We start from the raw sequence: 6,000 nt of genomic DNA on the forward strand, positions 1-6,000 counted from the left end.
GATTTGAGAATCCTCTCTTCTAATGTATGCATTTAGTGCCATAATTTTTCCTCTTAGCACTGCTTTAACTATGTCCTATGGATTTTGATATGTTGCATTTTTGTTTTTTATTTAATCATAAATTTGTCTATTCTTTCAGTTCTATCAGCTTTTTCTTCACATATTTTGTATATTATTTGGTGCACACATATTTAGTTTTACTATGTATTCTTGGTAGATTGACCCTTTATCATATAATGTTCCTCTCTGTCTCTGGTAATTTTCTTTTCTCTTAAGTCTACTTGATAGGATCTTAATATAACTATTTCTGCTTTAATTAATACATCTTTTTCCACCCTTGACTTTCAATTTGCCTGTATCATTCATTACATTAGAAATGTTGCTTGTACACAGCATATAGATGGGTCATGTTTTTTAATCCACTCAGCGAATCTCTGTCTTTTAATTGATATACTTTTACCATTTATATTTAATGTAGTTCTTGATGTATGAGGGTTTAACTCTTCCATTTTATTTTATGTTTTCTGATTTTTCTTCATTTCTCGGTTCTCTTTTTCCTGACTTCCTGCTTCTTATGTGATCTCCATTGACACTTGAGTCAGTAATGGAAAGGGTGGTCAGGGAGTGTGGGAAGAAAGATAAGGCTCATTACTTGCCAGTGGGGTTGAAAATTCTGGCTCCCTACTTGGCCTTTTCTGACATAATCTCATTGGGTTATGAAGGGGCACTTTGATTCAGGGGAAAGTTCGAAGTCTGGGGGCCCCACTAAGCCTTTGTTGCCATGGGTGTTTTTTGGTATCCAGTTTTTTCTGTGGTGTTTGGCTGGTGAAGAGAAGTTGTTAAATTTTCTGTCTTTCTAAGCTATCCTTTTCCAGATGGATCAGGCTTTTATTGGGACTTTTTTGTTTGTGCCCACTGGCATTTCCAGGCTGCTGGCTTCCTCAGCTGCAAGTCTGGGGTATATATTTGAGACCATAAAACAAAACAAAACCCCAGGAACTTACCACTGTGTTGTTACTTGGGTCCTGAGGTCCTTAGCTGATTTGTCTTCTTCTTTACATATTTCAGTCTTCTGTTTGTTTTATATATAATATCCAAGATTTTTAGTTTTTAATACTTAGTGGGAGGAATAGGGAAAAGTATATCTGTTTTATTTTCCTAGAAGCATAAGTCTCAATTGATATTTTACAAAGGAAATATACAAAGGCATTTCAGTGAAGAAAAGTAGTCATTTCAATAAACAGTGCTGAAACAATTGGATATCCATGTGCAAAAATATGAACCTGTACCTAAGCCTCACACCTTATATAAAAGAATAACTCAAAATAGATCATACATGTAAATGTAACGTGTAAAACCATAAAATGTTTAGAAGAAAATATAGGAGAAAGTCTTAATGATATAAGATTAAGGAAAGAGTTCAAAGTGGATAAGTTTGATTTCATCAAATAAAAAAGTACATAAATATTTATAGCATCTTTATTTGTAATAGCCAAAAATTGAGAACAACTTAGATGTCCTTCAGGGGATGAATAATCAAACAAACTGTGGTCTCCATACCATGGCATACTACTCAGCAATAAGAAGAAGCAAACTATTGATACACACAAAAACCTGAATGAATCGTCACAGAATTGTGCTGAGTGAAAAAAGCCAATCACAAAATACGTATTCCATTTATGTAGCATTCTTGAAAGGGGAAAATTATAGAAATAAAGAAGAAATTAGTGGTTTCCAGGGTTGAAGGAGTGGGTGGGGCTTGAAAGAAGTGCATGAAGCTATAATAAGGTGAATTATATTGATTGATTATAAAACTTTAAGCAAGCCTTGCATTCCTGAAATAAACCCTGCCTGGTTGTGATGTAATATATATATTCTTTATGTATTATTGGAATTGATTTGCTATTATTCTGTTGATGATTTTTGCCTTTATATTCATGAAGGATATTGGTTTATAGTTTTCTTTTATTGTAATTTTTGTCTGGTTTTAGTATCAAGGTAATGATGTTCTCATGCAGTGTTGTTAGGTGGATACACATTTAGACATGGATCATTGTTATGACCTATGATAAAGGTCAAATCGGGAACTTTATCATTAAGTAATGTCTTTCCGTATTCTTGGTAATATTCCTTGTTCTGAGGTCTACTTTGATATTAACATATGTATGTCAGTCTTCTTTTGATTAGCACTTGCATGGTATATCCTTTTCCATCCTATTAGTTTTAATAGGTCTGTGTTTATATTCAAGGTCTATTTCTTATAGAAAGCCTATAGTTTTTAAAATCCGATTTGGCAAGTTTTGTCCCATTTGGGTCTCTCCAAAATAGTAAGAGTCTGTAGCAATGTGAAAGTCATGGTCTTTTATAGACTACTCACACAAATGATATTACATTACTTTTGTCAAATTATATTTTGACAAATTAGTTTGAAGCATGTCACTAGTTTCCTCCCATATTCAAGGCGAAGCAATTACATGAAGAAGTGATTACAGAAGAGGAGATCATTAAGGGCCATCTTAGAAGTCTGCCTACCACAGCTTATTCTGTATTACCTCTTTTAAAAAATTTTAGTGGTTAAAATGTGTATACTACCTAAAGCAATCTACACATTTAATACAGTCCCTATCAAAATACTAACAGAATTTTTCACAGAGCTAGAACAAACAATCTTAAAATTTGTATGGAACCACAAAAGACCCCAAATAGCCAAAACATCCTGAAAAAGCAAAGCAAAGCTGGAGGCATCACAATTCTGGACTTCAAGCTATATTGCAAAGCTATAGTCATCAAAACAGTATGGTACAGGCACAAAAACATAGATCCGTGGACACATAGATCAATGGAACAGTATAGAAAACCCAGAAATGGACCCATAACTATATGGTTAACTAATCTTCAACAAAGCAAGGAAGAATATCCAACGGAGAAAAGACAGTCTCTTCAACAAATAGTGTTGGAAAATATGGACAGCCACATGCAGAAGAATGAAACTGGACCACTTTTTTATACCATACACAAAAATAAATTCAAAGTGGATGAAAGACCTAAGTGAAAGGGAACCATCAAAATCCTAGAGGAGAACACAGGCAGTAACCTCTTCGACCTTGGCCACAGCAACTTCTGGCTAGACACATCTCCAAAGGTAAGGGAAACAAAGGCAAAAATGAGTTATTGGGACTTCATCAAGATAAAAAGCTTTTGCACGGCAAAGGAAACAGGTGACAAAACTAAAAGACAACTACCAAATGGAAGAAGATATTTGCAAATGACATATCTGATAAAGGGTTAGTATCTAAAATCTAAAGGACTTATCAAACTCAAGACACAAAAAGCAAATAATCCAGTTAAGAAATGGGCAGAAGACGTGAATAGACATTTTCCCAAAGAAGATAGCCAGATGGCTAACAGACACAGGAAGAGATGCTCAACATCATTCATCATCAGGGAAATACAAATTGAAACCATGGTGAGATACCACCTCACATCTTTCAGAATTACTAAAATTAGCAATACAAGAAACGACACATGTTGGCAAGGGTGTGGAGAAAGGGGAACCCTCTTGCACTGCTGGTGGGAATGCAAACTGGTGCAGCCACTCTGGAAAACAGTATAGAGGTTCCTCAAAAAGTTAAAAATAGAACTACCCTATGATCCAGTAATTGCATTACTAGGTATTTACCCAAAGAAAACCAAAATACAGACTTGAAGGGGTACACCCCACCAATGTTTATAACCATTAACAATGATCAAACTATGGAAAGAGCTGAAATGTCCATCAACTGATGAATAGATAAAGAATACACATACACACAGACACACAGACACACAGACACACACACAAACACACACACACACACACACGGACACTGAAATATTACGGAGCCATCAAAAAGAATGAAATCTTGCCCTTGCAATGATGCAGATAGAGCTAGAGTGTATTATGCTAAGTGAAATAAGTCAGTCAGAGAAGGACTAATACCATATTATTTCAGTCCTATTTGGAATTTAAGAAATAAACAGGTGAACATATGGTAGGGGGAAAAGGGGGGGGGAACAAACTATAAGAGACTCAACAATAGAGAATAAATTGAAGGTAGATGGAGGAAGAAGGGTGGAGGATGGGCTAGATAGGTGATGGGTATTAAGGAGGGAACTTGTTGTGATGAGCACTGGGTGTTGTATGTAAGTAATGAACCACTGAATTGTAGTCCTGAAATGAATACTGCACTGTATGTTAACTAGAATTTAAATAAAAATTTGAAAAACAATAGTGGTCTCTTTCAGGTTTTCGGTATACATCTTAAATTATTTGGTCTACCTTCAAATAATCTTTTAGAGCAATTAAAAATTTAAAAATGAATTATATATTTACCTTCATTTATGCCATATTTAGTGATCTTCATTTATTTGTGTAGACTCAAGTTTCTGTCTGCTATCATCCTGATTGGAGAACTTCCTTTAGCATTTCTTGCAGTGCATGTCTGCTGGTAATGATTACTCTTATTTTTGTATCTCTGGAAAAAAAAAAATCTTTATTTTGTTTTCATTTTTGGAGGGTTTTTTCCCTGTGTAGAACTCTGGGTTACTTTTCCTTTTTAAGAATATTAAGGATGGGGTGCCTGGGTGGCTCAGTCATTAAGCGTCTGCCTTCGGCTCAGGTCATGATTCCAGGATCCTGGGATCGAGCCCTGCATCGGGCTCCCTGCTCGGCGGGAGGCCTGCTTCTCCCTCTCCCTCTCCCCCTACTTGTGTTCCCTCTCTCGCTGTCTCTCTCTCTGTCAAATAAATAAATAAAATCTTAAAAAAAAAAAAAAAAGGAATGTTAAGAATGACACTCCATTGTCTTCTAGCTTGCATAGTTTCCAATGAGAAGTCTGTTGTTATTTCTGTCTTTGTTCCTTTGTATGTAAAGTTTCTTTTGTCTCTGGATGCCTTTAAGAGTTTCCCTGTTTTTGGTCTTCAGCAGTTTGAATATGACATGTCTAAATTGTTTCAGTTTGTTTGTTTTTGTTTTTATCCCTGGTGTCTCTTGAACTTTTTGGATGTTTGGTTTGGTGTCTTGTATTACTTTTGGAAAAATTGCCGTTATCTGTTCAAATATTTCTTCCATTTCATGTTTTCTTTCTTCTCCTTTTGGTATTCCAGTTACACATATTTTAGACATTTCATATTGTCCTACAGCTTGTGAATGTTGTTCTATTTTTTCACTCTTCTGTATCTTTATCTTTCAGTTTGGGCAATTTTTATTGATTTATCTTCAAGCTCATTAATTCTTTCCACCACTGTTTCAAGTTTACCGATGAACCTTCAGAGGATATTCTTCATCTCTGTTTACTAGCATTAACATTTTTGTATTCTAGCATTTTTTTGTTCCTAATATTTTCACTTGATTCTTTCTTATACTTTTAATTTTCCTGATGAAATTTCTCATCTGGTCATGCATGTTGTCAATCTTTTCCACTAGAGATAGGGAAGAAAGATATGAACAGAACTTTGTGCCTTCCCTTTAGTGCTGTTATTTTCCTATCCAAGTTCTACACCATAAAGGAGGCTTTCTCTAGCCTTTTGCTCTGTCCACAGTCTTTCTTGTGAGCACCTGGTAAAATATGTGGAGAAGACCTGTGAATGGGTGAAAATTCTCATGTCTGTTTATCCTGGGGATTCCATACTCTCATACTGCCTCTAATTCAGCTTTTAGCCATCCATTTAAATTTTAGTTATTCTTAGCAACTGTACAGTGTCTGACATCTATCCCAGGTAAGCAAGTGTTGGCATGCTTGTCTTTCTTTAGCTTCCAATAAGTTGGTTGCATTGGACCCTCAGCATTCTGATGAGTTAAAGAAAAATTGTGATTTTTGCAGATATTCAGCTCTTTTTTTTATTAGGATGGGAATGATGCTCTTTCCAGTTTGGTACATTCTAAGCTGAATCCAGAAATTTGGGCCATTGACTATTTCTTGACTATATTTAATTTCATGTCATCATGAAATTTTGATCACC

Source organism: Phoca vitulina, unplaced genomic scaffold (assembly GCF_004348235.1).
Source record: "Phoca vitulina isolate PV1807 unplaced genomic scaffold, GSC_HSeal_1.0 scaffold6, whole genome shotgun sequence".
Classification (NCBI taxonomy): domain Eukaryota; kingdom Metazoa; phylum Chordata; class Mammalia; order Carnivora; family Phocidae; genus Phoca; species Phoca vitulina.